Source organism: Eurosta solidaginis, chromosome 3 (assembly GCF_040869045.1).
Source record: "Eurosta solidaginis isolate ZX-2024a chromosome 3, ASM4086904v1, whole genome shotgun sequence".
Lineage (NCBI taxonomy): Eukaryota > Metazoa > Arthropoda > Insecta > Diptera > Tephritidae > Eurosta > Eurosta solidaginis.
Genome location: NC_090321.1, coordinates 285,107,628 through 285,123,393, shown reverse-complemented (window position 1 = coordinate 285,123,393; position 15,766 = coordinate 285,107,628).

Below are 15,766 nucleotides of genomic sequence, written 5' to 3'. Positions count from 1 at the left end.
AAGCAAGTTATCCAAGAAAGGTGTCGACTTTTCCGATTGGCTAAAAGAATAAGCAAAATCATTTAAATTTGTGTACTTAAAATATAAATTTATTGCCTGTCAATCAGAAATAATACAATTGTTTTCAACGCGAATTCAGTAGCAGATGTTATTATCCCAAATGCCAATTTCCTTTTTACTTGAAATTATTATTTTTTTAGTGGCATGATAGAATGATTAAATAATTTAAAAAAATCGACCAATTTAAGCGGGTGTTTTTTTTTATAATTTTTATCGTGCAACGGAAATGAAGGCAATTCTCTCAGTCTAGTATCCGTACACAAACGCCCTCCTTTCGATTCAAAAATGTAATTACGGGCGAAGTTGAAATATGAAATGCATGTTTTCTGCAATGAAACATTTTTAGAAGCTGCCGCGTATAACAATTCCTAATTTTTTTTAATATCAGTTTTCAACATATTTGTCAAAATTATAGATTTACTACTCAAATGTACATGTACATTGAGTCAAGGCGAATCCATGGCAGGTGGTGGCAAAGTGAATTCAACCAATTCGCCGTGCTGAAAAATGTCGAGTCATAAGAAAATGTTCGTTGATTTCGATTAACTGACATGTTTTAGTACAAGACGTTGTATGGAAAATCATCAAGAAGAAGCAATCAGCTGTTGGGATAACAACACCTGGTACTGAATTCGCCTTGACATTGAGTATAGAAAATGTAAAAACCGTAGAAAAGTTTTCACAAAGTATTTTGTTGTGCTGTTTAGAAAACTTTTGACAGTAGAAAGAAAAACTTTCTTCGTTTTCTATAAATTCTAGACAGAGCGAATACCCCTATTGTAAAATTGAACAATGCTCTATAATCAGGTAAAAACGTTTTCAAAAAATTGTATTTCTTACCATTTAAGCATGTAAATATCTACATGGTGACACACGTAGTAAGAAGTTATGTAATTCTAAAGCGGCACACATACACCATACATGTACGTATATACATATATATCCACGTATTTAAAAATAATAGCATTTGACGCCGTAATGGGAGACAATTTAAATTTATAAACAATTAAAACGCCCATAGAAATTAAGATACTAATGACGTATGATGATGCTACCACTTAGTGAAATATTGACTGATGTGTTGAAAGGGTGTATAAATATGATATTAGAGTGATTATTATTTGATAGTCGAGTTTCCCTATTTTAAAGGCATGACAAACATTAACAGTAGTGTAACTATGTAGTTTACATATATCCATATATGGATAATTTTAAAATCACTTTTTAGGGAATTGCTTGTGAATTTCAATGAAAAGACTGAACTTGTGCTATTCAATATAACCCTGCAACGAATCACACTAGTTCCAAACTAACGCATAATTATCATATTGAGAGTAGGTTCGGTTAGGTCTATGGAGACAATACATAGACTGAATGTGTCCTTAGTGTTAGAAGGATTTGTTTCACGACCAAACGGAAAAACCCCAATTCGGTATCAGGACTTATGTTATACTAAAGTTTTCTGGTACCTATCTTAATAGCATTTGTCGCTTCGAAAGCTGGCAACTCTCCCGCCCCTAGTATTGCAGCCTTGACCTCGCGAGCGTAGCACAAGAACACAAATAATGCATAATCCTACATGATAAGACATAACTGCAATTCAACAGGTGTTAACATTTTAGTATATGGAGGTGTGAAACAAAATAAGTGTCCTTATGGCCACTTGAAAAATAACGGTTGACTTTATGATCATATCGGCAAAAGAGGATGGTCATTGGGGCGATATCGTTGACTTTGTAACCATTTGAAATTTGCAGTTGTAACCATTTCATACGGCCATAGCTTCATTTGACTTTGTGGACATTTGAAGTTGTCATAAGGTCAATTGACGTTTGGAGCGTTAACCTTTTTTCACCCCTCCGTTTAAAGTAACAAGAACTACATATGTAGTTCTTGTGGCATAGTTCCAAAAAAATAAGATTATGTTACTATACAAGAGGTGAGATAATCCCAACTTTTTTTCTTAGAATTTTGCTCCTCGGAAACATGGGGTGGCACCTTAAAAATCTTCTCCTGTAAAATGTTGTTTTTGTTGATTGTTATGACTCGATGAGCTTCAAATTTAGGGGTTGTCTCTTGCAACTTTCTTTTTTCGTATGCGGACCCACCTAATCTAATATTCATACACACATTTTTATACATACAAATGCATAAGTATATGTTGAGAATAATTTTTGCTTGCCGCTCCAATGTCACTTTCAAACACAACAACAAACTTTCCAATTTGCATCTTTCAAGTATAAGAAAAGTCCGTGCTTTATTGCTATGTAACCGAATACCTTGTGTCGCCTTTGTTTTGCCTTGTCTGACCGTTTGGTGTTTTAAAAAAGTAATTTGTTATTTCGGCCGACATAATGTCGTCAACATTTGATGCTTTGCTGTTTTTTGTCGTTACAACATTTAAATACGTACAATATATTAATTCATACATTCAAAAACAGCAACGCTCTTGAAGAAGTTCCATTGGGAAAGAAATACTTTCCGATTAGTTTACGATATGTAAAATTATTAGCTATTAAAAAAGTCAAATAAAATTATTATATTGAAAATTACATCAGAAAGCGTTCCTAATTTAAAAAACAAAAATAACAAACCCCAATTTCACGAGGATTCAATGGTTTATTCTTATGCCTTGATAATCACATCACTTGCACGCTGAAGGAATCGTCATTTGAGGGCGATATCCTTAAATTGTAGTCCTTAAAGCTCTTTCAAGGCATTTTGTTTTTTTCCAAGCCTGGTTCCGAGATTTGTGATTTTTGATAATAATAAAGTTTTATGTAGCATTTTGGTATTTCTCAAGTCACACACTTTTAAGTGAATTATATACTAATTTATGTAGATTAGCTGAGCGTAAATTTTGCGAACTTCATTATCGTCTTGATAGTGATCGCCAACTCAACATTAATACTAAAGAATGAAAACTATTTTAAATACGTTCTATTGTTAAATGGTTTTGAAACAAGTAAAAGTTCGCAAGTCACCGTTTAACTATGGCCCTTATTATGAGCATTATTCGATCTTCGCTGGCTATCGAACATCGAAAATCGAATTTGAAATTGGTATTATGACACCTCATCTCTGTCGAAATTTTCGTTGTGTATCTAATTTTCAAGCGAATAGAAATTTGTTGTCGATGCTGTATCGAATAGAAAAAGAATTGTTTAAAATGTTGGTTTTTTGTAATTATATTCTTCTTTTTTACTACCTAGTACTAATTTTAAACTATTTGAATTAATTTTTAATAGGTCCAAGGTCGTGAGTACAAAACAACAGCTTGAGTGGTTTCAATTATGGAACAAAATCCCCATATAGCAAAAGGAACTTGCACATTATAGAAATGCAGCTTTGCTTGATGCAGCTCAGCCTCCTCGTAATTCAACTTTATCAATATTTCACAAATAAAATTTTCCAAGACATTCAACACCTCTGATAGTACCACAGACTAGACCTGCAAAAGTATCGATATAAATATTGATACATCGATACCTGGTTCGTTGTTGCGATTATCGATGTTTTTTTCTAAATATCGAGTACTTTATTCCCATTTCTTACTCCTTTTTCTAGCGGCGGAATTTCCAGCGTCTAAAACTTTGGTAAGACAAATAAAACATGTATAAATAAAATTACATACATTATGTCAGATTTGTGTTTATTTTAGATGAATACCTAACAAGTTGTTGGCTCTGAATATTGAAAAATTCTTACAAAAGTTTAATATGAAAGTTACGTTATTATACCTTTCATGAACATGAAATGGTATATTAGCTTTGGTCCGATGTTTGTAACGTTGAGAAATATAGAAGATAGACTCACCATTAAGTATACCGAATTGATCAGGGCGACGAACTGAGTTGATACAGCCATGTCCGTCTGTCCGTCCGTCCGTCTGTCTGTTTGAACGCAAACTAGTCCCTCAAATTTGAGATATCTCAATGAAATTTGGCACAAGGATGTATTTTTGTATTATATTAGAAATTTGTCGGATCCGGTAGGATCGGACCACTATAACATATATCTCCCATACAACCGATCGTTCAGATAAGACGATTTTGGCCATTACTGCCGCAATTTAGAAAGTATAAACGTGAAACTCGGTGATATATATTCTAATATATCATAGAAGATGTCCTGAAAAAATCACTTTGATCGGAGCTATATATAGTATATATCCCATACAACCGATCGTTCAGATAGAATGATTTTTAGCAATTTCTCCCTTAATTTACAATATAAAAACGTTAAATTTGGTGATATTTATTCTAATATATCATAGAAGATTTCCTGAAAAAATCACTTTGATCGGAGCTATATGTATATAGTATATACCTATCCCATACAACCGATCGTTCCGATAGAAAGATTGTTGGCCATTTCTCCCTTAGTTTCCAATATAAAAACGTTAAACTTGGTGATATATATTCTAATATATCATACAAGATTTCCTGTAAAACTCATTTCTATCGGAGCTATATATAATATATATACCATAAAACCGTTCGTTCTGATAAGGGGGTTTTTGCCATTTTTTATTTTATATTTATCTTAAAAATCGTTTAGGTATGTACATCTGTTCACTATATATTTCTTATCTTATACATCCGATTATTTGGAGATTACGAACGGGATAAGATTATTGTTCAGCCCCATTCATGAAAGGTATGAAGTCTTCGGCACAGCCTAAGACAGTCCCGTCCTTAGTTGTTTTTTTCATATTATATACACATACATATATACATGTATTCGTATATGTAGATATACACGCAACAGAAGACATCATTGAGTTTGAATACGAATATTGTGTTGCCAAAAAGCTACGAAGTACAAAGTCAAGTATTTGGACCCATTTTGACAAAATTAGTAATACTATTGCAGAAAATGTTATACAACTAGTGGTAATACGTCCAATTTGTTTCACCATCTAGAACGATCGCATACAACTGCAAATTTAGATTCACATAGCTCGCCAAATAAGATTAATTTTTATATGAAGATCCATCATCACGCACGTTCGACCTTTTCCCATAGTGGATGACAAAGGGTGTCGTAACTTTGTTTATACCCTCGCTTCGCTGTATAAGCTACCATCGAAAATATCGAGTATGCCGAATATCGATACTTTGCAGCTCTACCACAGACACAGTCGGCCGGGCAAGTCCGAGTGCATTTTCGTTTCCAATGCTCAGATGGTAGGATCCCTGAGCACAAAATCGGAGGACTATTGCTAATTTCAGAATCTAAAGACTTGGCTGTTCTGCATTGCTGCAGCAGTTCATCTGTCCTGGACAACAGGTCCATGAACGCTTCTTTGGACAGTCTGAAGTTTTGAATAAATCTATAAACAAAACTTATAATTTCAACAATTTAACAACTTATTTAGAAAGCTTCACTTAGGTGTTGGGATTCATTTCCAAAGGATTTGAAGCATCCCTCACCCGTCCTCTTCTTCTGGCTAGCTCCAGTAAGCTTTCCTCTTCATCTGACGAATCATCACACCACAATTCCGTCGTAGTCATACTTTTATTTTTAATATTTGTATTTATTAACTAGTTCTGCTTTTGTTTGTTTGACAGAGTATTAGAAATGTGCTATTGTGAACTTTTGAATTTATCGAAATTCACAATAACGCTTGCCTTCGTCGAACGCGCGTCATAATACCGAATGAAAGTTCGTTCGATCAGCTCTTTCGACCACAATCGAAAATCGAATTTGTCTCATAATAGGGGCCTATATTAAAGCGTCCTTGAACAAAAGCGGAAACGCTTAATCATCTTCTTGAAATAAACTGCTAGAATTGTATAATATTTATAATATGGCCGGTCCAACAAAAAGTGTTGCCCATTTCTTTTTCGAAATATCTGTGTCTATACATAGGTGCCACTAAATATATTTCCTGCGCCGCTGAATTTTTCAAAATGCTCGTAGTGCCGCTTTAAGAAGCATTACAAATAAGTACTAATATAGCTACCACCTTTGTGGACAATACAAGTGTGATAACTTATGCATAGACGTCAAAATTACAAATAGAACCTATCACCTTATTTTTAATTTACTATCGCGGCCTCATTCTGTATCTCTTTCTATCACCCGCTGAAGATAGCCGGCCCTATGCGCCATATTGAACATCCTGTCAAAACGCTGCCAAAGCGCTAAAATGTAGGGAACATCCTGTCAGGCAGTTGACGGATTGGATATCACACTTGTTTTATCACACACCTACTGTAATTACTGTAATAATCGATCAGCAACAAATTGAGAGATTGCAGTACGATTAAGTTGATTCCTTACTTACATTTCATTCGCGATACCGACGCCCACCGCCGTTGTGTAAAATTTTCTAATAGTTCATTATTAACTTAAAGTTCGCTCACAACGGAGCGTTCCTCTACACTGGTTTCCCGATCATAGAGAATAATGAATAGGCCGAGGAGCTAGCAAAGGATCATCTTTCCAGTCTGTTGTGAAAAGAAAAACGAGTCATGATTTGCAAAAAAATTGATGAAGCAGGAAAGGCTTGGATTGAAGCGGTTAGCTGCAAAATCTTTCATATCATGTGTAAGTCTTACGATATTCGACTAACAACGTTACATCCCCAAAGAGAGAAGTTTTTAGGCTCACGATGGTCTTACTAAAGGGGCATAGCTTTCTGGCGTCATAAATTAAGCCAACTCTGTAGCGACTGAAGTTGGAAGAGCAGGAAGGAACGGTTGAACACATTTTGTGTTCGTATGCTGCGCTGATAATGTCAATTATCCAGCATTGAGGGGCGGCAGAGTCTGCAGAACTCGAAACAGCAATAAAGCTAAGCCCTAGAAAAATTTTGATGTTTTCCAAGATCATGGAGCTATATATAATAAAAGTCCTGATATTTAGTATAAGTTTTCCATTTAGTCGTACAATTAGTCGTAACAATCAGTTAAAATTAACCTATTAAGTACTAATATTTTTACTTAACTAGGGGATTGATGGCGTGGCTTCTATTGAGGTAGGTTTTTAACTCAACTCTTGGTCGAGCAGTCCACTTCCCGATAGATTACATAAACGCTTAACTCTCCATCTATTTATTCCTGTTTGGAAGTATTGTTACCAACGATTTTTGGTGTGGCAGTTAAATGGGAGTGAAGGCAAGCTACGGCTCGTACCTCCCTTATCAAGAAAACACTGGTGCATCATTCTAATTTCACAGGTAATGTTGGCGTAAATTAACCGTTCGAAGTTTCATCATCCACCAGACGACCCTCCAGCATTCACTTTCTAACGCCTTACCATCCAGTCGTTCTGGCCATCACCCGTTAACTCATTACATCGGTTGGCTTTAGTTTCAGGTATCCTGTTCACTGATTCATGGTTTTCCGATAGACCAATAATTTAGGGCATTGTGAATTCCTTCAAGGGAAAAATCTTTCTAGTCCCCCATTGACAAACCCATCTGTCAAATAATAGTTGACAGGAGAATAGCTGTCGCGAACAGCCAGAGAATAGCAGAAAGAGTACCATGAATTGCCCAGTTATGTTTAAAACCAACTTTTCTTTTTAATATATCTGCGGAAAATCAGACTTTATATTTATATTCATTTCTAAAATCTAGTTGGTAAAAAAAGAGCAAATAATTTAAGTAATCGAAAAGTGACTTAAGATTGATCCAGGCTGTTTTTGGCCGTTTCTCAGTAGGTCGTACCTTCTATCTCCGTTTTCCCGTTTACGCCACGTAGGAGCATCAAGGGAGTTTAAAGCGTCCTCCACCTGCCTTCTTCAACTCAGAGGCTGTATCCTCTGCTTCCTGTCGTCAGGAATACTTTCTGAAATGGAGTGTCTTATTCCACTTTGATAATGTGCTCACGGTGCATGTAAGAATTTATGTAGTACATAGGTACAGATCAAACACAAAACTTCGTAATGATGTATGCCCATTCAAAAATTCTAAAGGCCATTCACGGCACATGTCCATGTTAAAGTAAGCAATAACTCGACATTCAAGTCAAAATTTATGACAATCATAAACAAATAAAAAGCAAATCATGCTTACACATCACGGCCAACAAAGCGCTGACAAAGATTTGCCAAGAGATAGGTAAGTATTTATTTGCGCATGCGTATCTCACAAACAAACGTGCTCTCATAAAACTTAGCTATACGGGGTTGGAGACTGATTAGGCTAACAATGCCTTTCAATATCATAATTTATGTATGAATATTAACAGACAAGAATATATTAGTAGAAAAGCGATAGGCCTTATTTATCTAAAAAGTGTCAATTTTAGCAAGTAGCATATATTAAAAACTGAAAAGAGTTCCAAAATCAATAAAATAAATGACTATAGAGCACGAACGACCAATGTTGTGTTGTGGTGCTGTGCTGGCTAACCATACCGAAGGTCCTAGGTTCAAGTGACGGGACAGCCGTTATACTCGTATATACTTTTCTAAACTACGTCGACCCTCAACAGCGATGGCTGCTAACCTCTGTGTATATTTCACAAAAAAGAGAATCCGCGTAAGGGAAAAAAATGTATGAGTAACACACCTGACATTGTATGAGAGCCCGCGCCTAATCCCCGCTTAGGTATTTCGAGTCAAACTATGTAAATTTTTCAATAAAACTATGCAGAGCTGATTGTGTTCAGCTAATAATTGTTTGTTTTTTTACCGTTTAAATATCTTCTTCTTTCTATATCTTTCTGCTTTCTGCTTCATCTCTTGAAAGATTTTAATAAGTTGCGTTTTTGGCACTTTGAGTTCGGTGACTTTACAAAAATTCTAAAGATTTTAAAATTTTTTTGTTTATATTAATTTAAAGGCAGATTAGCCAAACAAAATCCAATGATGGTTGGATACTTTGCGAATAAATTAATATAGTTTTTAATCACATGAATCTTAATAGTTTTTACTACATTGATCAGTTGAGATGAATATTATATATATGTATGTATGTATGTATGTATGTATTTATTTGAAAATTTGTTCCTAGCACAAAAATTTTGACAAATTATTTAGTCATGAATAGCATGAGCTATAAAAATTGAACATTTATAATAATAATAAAATAGATTAATCAAATTAAATTAAATATAACGGACAATAGTGAAATATTTATGTATGTAAATGTAAATCTTAAAACTAAAGAAAAGTAGTTAATATATATTAAAAGACAGCAGTAGTGATGATAACCTTTGGCTGGTTTTATAGTATTTAACAAATAAAGAAAGAAGACACAGAGAAAGGAAAGGGACTTAGAAATGAACATTTTAACAACAACAATTTGAGATCCAGTTTAAGAGTCGTTAAAAAATGATGTTAGCTCTTTTCTGAAGTGCAGAGCATTACTTAAGAGTCGAAGACTTGTAGGTAGCGAGTTCCAAAGACGTATTGCAGTAACAAAGAATTGGCGCTCAGAGGTTAGCGAGCGGTATCTGATGTGCTTAAGAAGAAGCACCGATCTTGATGATTGCAGAAAGATAAGCTTACGATATAGATAGTCAGGTTCCTTCGTGTGTATCAATTTATGGAGGAAGGACAGTGTTTTGACTTTTAAAAATTTTCGAAAGAAATGTTTAGCAACCGTTCAGCATCTTGAGATACGTGGTCAAATCTTTTCAACCCATAAACATATCTAGCAATGTTGTTGTAAACAACATTTAGTTTGTTCTTGCACAGATAGTCACAGTTTGAGTAAATCACACAACCATGGAGTAGCGTAGGTATTAAGTACGCTTTAGCCAGAAGTAGTCTTAAGTGCAAAGGCGTGAAATACTGTGTTAACCATAGTGTACGAAGCATTCCATACACTTTCCCAACCGTTCTAAAAATATGGTCTTTCCATGTCAATGTTTTGTTAAAAATTACACCTAAGTTTTTCGCCGTATCTAAGTATTCTATAACGGAATTACCGAACACTACATTCTCTAAATCATTAGTGGGAAAAGACCTTCTATGAATAACAATACATTTTGACTTATTCGGGTTTATACATAAGCCATTCATAGCAGCCCATAAAAATATTTGATTCAAATCGTGGTTTAAGTTTCTTATGCACAAGCTAGTTTGATCACGAGGACAACACGTAAACAACTGCACATCATCAGCGTAGATATGAACATTACAATACTTAAGGACATCGGGTAAGTCATTGATGTACAGAACAAATAACAGAGGACCCAGGATAGAGCCTTGAGGGACGCCTCTTAAGACATGAAGGAAGTCAGACTTTTCTCCATCTATACATACTGCTTGAGTCCTATCGCCAAGATATGATCTTATAAGGGCAACTGCATGACCAGAGAAGTTAAATAGGTTTTCCAGCTTCCTACAGAGCAGAGTGTTGTCTACAGAATCGAAAGCTTTGGAGTGGTCAAGAAGTGTTAAGAAGGCAATGTAACTTTCATCCACTCGGTCACGAATTTCTTCTGTCACAGATAATAGTGCCGTTGTACAGCTCCGCTTTGACCTGAAACCGGACTGACTGTCTGACAGGAGCTTGTATTCATGTACATATGATACGATTTGCCCATGTAGAATACGTTCAACGACCTTAGAGAGGAAAGGGAGTATGGCTATTGGTCGATACTCATTATTTTGTTTACGGATTGGAATAACTTTTGCAGCTTTCCAGTATATTGGGAAGACACCGGTCGTCAAAATTGAGTTGACCAAGTAAGTAATGTGGGGAAGGATTTTGGGAAGAATGACTTTTAAAAACTTTGAACATATACCATCAAGCCCCATTACGTTATACTTCACAGAAAGTATGGCTTGGACAACATCACAATTATCGACACAAACAAACTCGAAAGGGCTAGTGTCAACATTAACACGCACAGAGTAGTTATCAATACACACATTGTCGGCTGAGTTTGGTAGTCTTACAAAAGTATTATTTATTTCGTTGATGTCGACATCAGGGGGATGAGACAGGTCACTTTTGGGCTTACCAATTCCTATTTGTTTGATTTTGTTCCACTTTTCTTTTGTATTCAAAGCAGAACTAAACTTATACTTAAAATAATTTGCCTTGGCCAGCCTTATGGCTTTGTTTGCAGTAAGCCGAGCTGTTCTAAAGCAGCTATGCGCTTCGACTGTTTTGTACCTTTTCCACCGTGAGTAGGCTTGGTTACGAAGGTGGATAAGGTGTTTTAATATAGCATTGAACCAAGGGCTATTCTTGTATTTAGGTGTTTTTATTTTTAGTGGAACGTGATCATCGAATAATTTATTTATATTATCCTGCAGAAACTTTGTCTGGTCATCAACCGATGTTAACGTACGAATCAAGCTCCATTCAACCGACTCAACGGACTCAGCAAGAGAATAATAATCTATACTTCTGTAATCACGATACGCGAACGAACTTGGCCTACATGATGTTTGGAAGTTGTAGTTTAGGAATATCAGGCCGTGTTTTGAGAAGCAGGAGGCGGATAGTTGCGTGTAGTGAATCATTTTATGAAGATCATTGACAAAAAATAAATCTAATAGAGAAGAGTTAGTATTTGTGAAATGCGTTGGTATAGCACAGTTTGTGGGAAAAGTCCCAGAGATTCCATACTACCCCCGGTTTTTTATGCTCAAAGACAATTTCCTTGAAATAAAAATCCAAAACTATTAAATAGGCCACGTACATATATGTCTCACTTACGAAATATTATTTATCTAGGTCGAAAATCAAAGTTATATCCATGCAAAAAAAAATGTATCCGAAAAATAGTCCCAAAGTGGTCACGATAAAATAATTCTGAAATAAATTTGAAAATAGTTTCGAATGATCTCCTTAAGTTATTTTAATCGACATCGCATGCGCTATATAATTTCTGAATAAATCCAGAAATGGTCTCGAAATTATCCCAAAGTCAATTCTAAAATAGCCGCCAATTATCTTGAAATAGTCCCAAAATTATGCCAAAAACAATACCGAAATGATCCTAAAATATGTCAAATGATGCCGAAATAGCCCCAAATCCATCCCAGAAATTATCCCGAAAACAATGCCAAAATTATTAATCTCGATGTGATCCTGAAATAAACCGGAACAAAACCCCAAAATGCTCACGAAAACTCTCTTAAAATTGACCGAAATGATACTGAAAACCATCTTGAAGTGATCCAGATATAGTCCCAGTGTGACATAAAAGTAGTCACAAAAGAGTAACGTTATGAAGCCGAAAACAGTTCCAAGATTATTCTAAAATATTTAACAAAACTGTTTCGAAATAGGACCAAAAAGTTCTGAATTTTCTAAAGAAGATCCTAAAAATATACCAAAAAACAATGCCGAAATTATTCGTAGATAGTCCGAAATAATTCCGAAATAGTCCCCAAACTATGCTGAAATAACTCATAAATTTTCCCGAAAACAATTTCGAAATCGTGGTGTATTAGAAATAATCTTGAAATCAATGCCGAAGTTGTCCTGAAATAAACCTAAATAAAATATTGAAATGGACCTGAAAGCGAGACCGAAATTGTCCCGAAAACTAAAACTATATCAAAATAGCTGATATGTTACTGAACACAATCCAGATATAGTCCGGTTATTATATCAGAAGTTATGGTTTCTGAAGTATATTAGGATCAATAAATGTTTAAGGTTCAGTAGAAAGCCCTGAAATGATAACGAAAACAATTCTAAAGATATCATGAAATGGACACGAAATAATTGCGAAACTAACCCGAACACGATCCCGAAACAATTCAGAATTTGTCCCGGAAAAAAATCCGAAATAGTCGCAAAATGATACCAAAGACAATGCCGAAATGATTCGAAGATCACATAACCACTAAATTGTCCCAGAAACAATTCCGAAGTAGTACACGGTTAAAAGTTTGGGCCTAGATGTAAAACTTTTTTCACCTACATATACGACAAAACCAAATTTGGTTTAAAACTTAAACTTGTCGGGTTTTTATGAATTTGAGTGCTATGAAGTGGGTTTGAATGAATGTCAAACTGTATGGTTTCTAATCAAAACTCTAATATTTGTTTAATTTTAAACCAATCAAGTTTAAAATGAAGGCTTCATTTTATTAGAATTAAATCTGAAGTTTTTTGAAATTTTTGGATCTGATTTGCATATGTATATATGTATATACTTTTACATTTCAAAATGTATGTAGCTGTTTTAATCTCGTCATTAAAAACAAATTAAATTACATATTTTACATTGAGTTTTCAATAAATCACTATCTTGTCAAAAGATGCATAGAAAAGAGGAAATAGAAGTTTGAGCAGGATGTGCGTTATGCAGATATCTTGGTATGCTTATAAATCGGATGAAATTTTCAGTACCACTATGAATTACAATCGGTTTCAAAACAAAACTAGAAATCAATTTGCTTTTAAGATATGTATGTACATAACTCAAATATTAATATGTATGAATTCAGCAAGAGATTCGGATTCAATTGTCAACATCACCTATGTACACCGACACATATTGAAGTTTCTGGCGACTCCAGTTTTCACTGGAGAAGTAAGTGGGAAGACCGAAGTCCGAAGGTTCTAGTGGAACAACGATAGCATTTCGCAAAAACATCGACGAGTGTCTTTATTACGATAATAACGACAGCAACAGGATGTAGTTAAAAAAATGTTGCATTGCCTAAACCCATTCAAGGTTATATTTACTGGTAATAATAAATTACTTTATCAGCCTTAACAAACAAACATTTTTTTGTGAAAACTTTAATTAAAATTAACACAATAAATATTCGCAGGTACGTATAATGGGTTACGCGCAAGTATGATGTAAATCAACAAGCTACACAATACTTATATAAGGGGTCATACATATACATATATACATATGTATAGATGAAATAGGAATAGGCAGTGAGAGTTAAACTGCACAAATAAAGTGGAGCGGCGTCTCACTCTTTTTGAGCTCAAAAATTTATATAGAATTTATGTATGAATCATATTGTCTTACGCCAGCCATTACGTCTAAACAGCAGCCTCAACTAATCCAGCCAATGGATTGTAATTCGCGTTTAGCCACTTGCTACAATTCAAGCCGGCATAAAGTCGTGAAGCACATACAAACACAAATATTTAAGCTTTTAGGTAAGTTCAGCTCTAATTTAATTTAAGCGTAAGTGATATAAATGTTGTGTGCCTGTGTATGTGAGTTTGTGTGTTTATTTGCTCATGAACGTCTTCAGTAGTTTTTAGTTTCGAGTTTCGATTTAAAATTGTACTTGAATGAGCTACCTTCAATTTACATATGAACATGCCTATAAACACATACTTACATGTATATATCAAAATTATTAAAAGCGCAAATGAACATAAACTCCTATACTTGCATATCTTCCTATACCTACGCATGGATGTATGTACATATGTATACTTTGTAACTTTCTATACCTTTCATGAACCTGAAATGGTATATTAACTTTGGTCCGATGTTTGTAACGTTGAGAAATATAGAAGATAGACTCACCATTAAGTATACCGAATTGATCAGGGCGACGAACTGAGTTGATATAGCCATGTCCGTCTGTCTGTTTGAACGCAAACTAGTCCCTCAAATTTTGAGATATCTCAATGAAATTTGGCACAAGGATGTATTTTTGTATTATATTAGACATTTGTCGGATCCGGTAGGATTGGACCACTATAACATATATCTCCCATACAACCGATTGTTCAGATAAGACGATTTTGGTCATTCCTGCCGCAATTTAAAAAGTATAAACGTGAAACTCGGTGATATATATTCTAATATATTATAGAAGATTTCCTGTAAAAATCATTTGGATCGGAGGTATATATAATATATATCCCATACAACCGATCGTTCAGATAGAAAGATTTTTGGCCATTTTTCCCTTAGTTTCCAATATCAAAACGTGAAACTTGGTAATATATATTCTAATATATCATAGAACATTTCCTGAAAAAATCACTTTGATCGGAGCTATATGTATATAGTATATACCTATCCCATACAACCGGTCGATCAGATAGAAGGATTTTTGGCCATTTCTCCCTTAATTTCCAATTATAAAAACGTTAAACTTGGTGATATTTATTCTAATATATCATAGAAGATTTCCTGAAAAAATCACTTTGATCGGAGCTATATGTATATAGTATATACCTATCCAATACAACCGATCGATCAGATAGAAAGATTTTTGGCCATTTCCCCCTTAGTTTCCAATATAAAAACGTGAAACTGGTGATATATATTCTAATATATCATAGAAGATTTCATGATAAATCATTTCGATCGGAGCTGTATATAATATATATCCCATACAACCGATCGTTCAGATAGAACGATTTTTGGCCATTTCTCCCTTAGTTTCCAATATAAAAACGTGAAACTCGGTGATATATATTCTAATATATCATAGAAGATTTCCTGTAAAAATCATTTCGATTGGAGCTATATATAATATATATCCAATACAACCGATCGTTCAGATAAGGGGGTTTTTTGCCATTTTTTATTTTACATTTATCTTAAAAATAGTTTAGCTATGTACATCTATATATTTCTTATCTTATACATCCGATTATTTGGAGATTACGAAGGGGTAAGGTTATTGTTGAGCCCCATTCATGAAAGGTATGAAGTCTTCGGCACAGCCGAAGACAGTCCCGTCCTTACTTGTTTTGTATTGAGCATGAAACGTCTTTCCGCTTAGCGGTGCGACTTCTAAAGTTATTTTTCTTAAATTTTCGATTCAGTTAGAGTTAAGCTTTCGA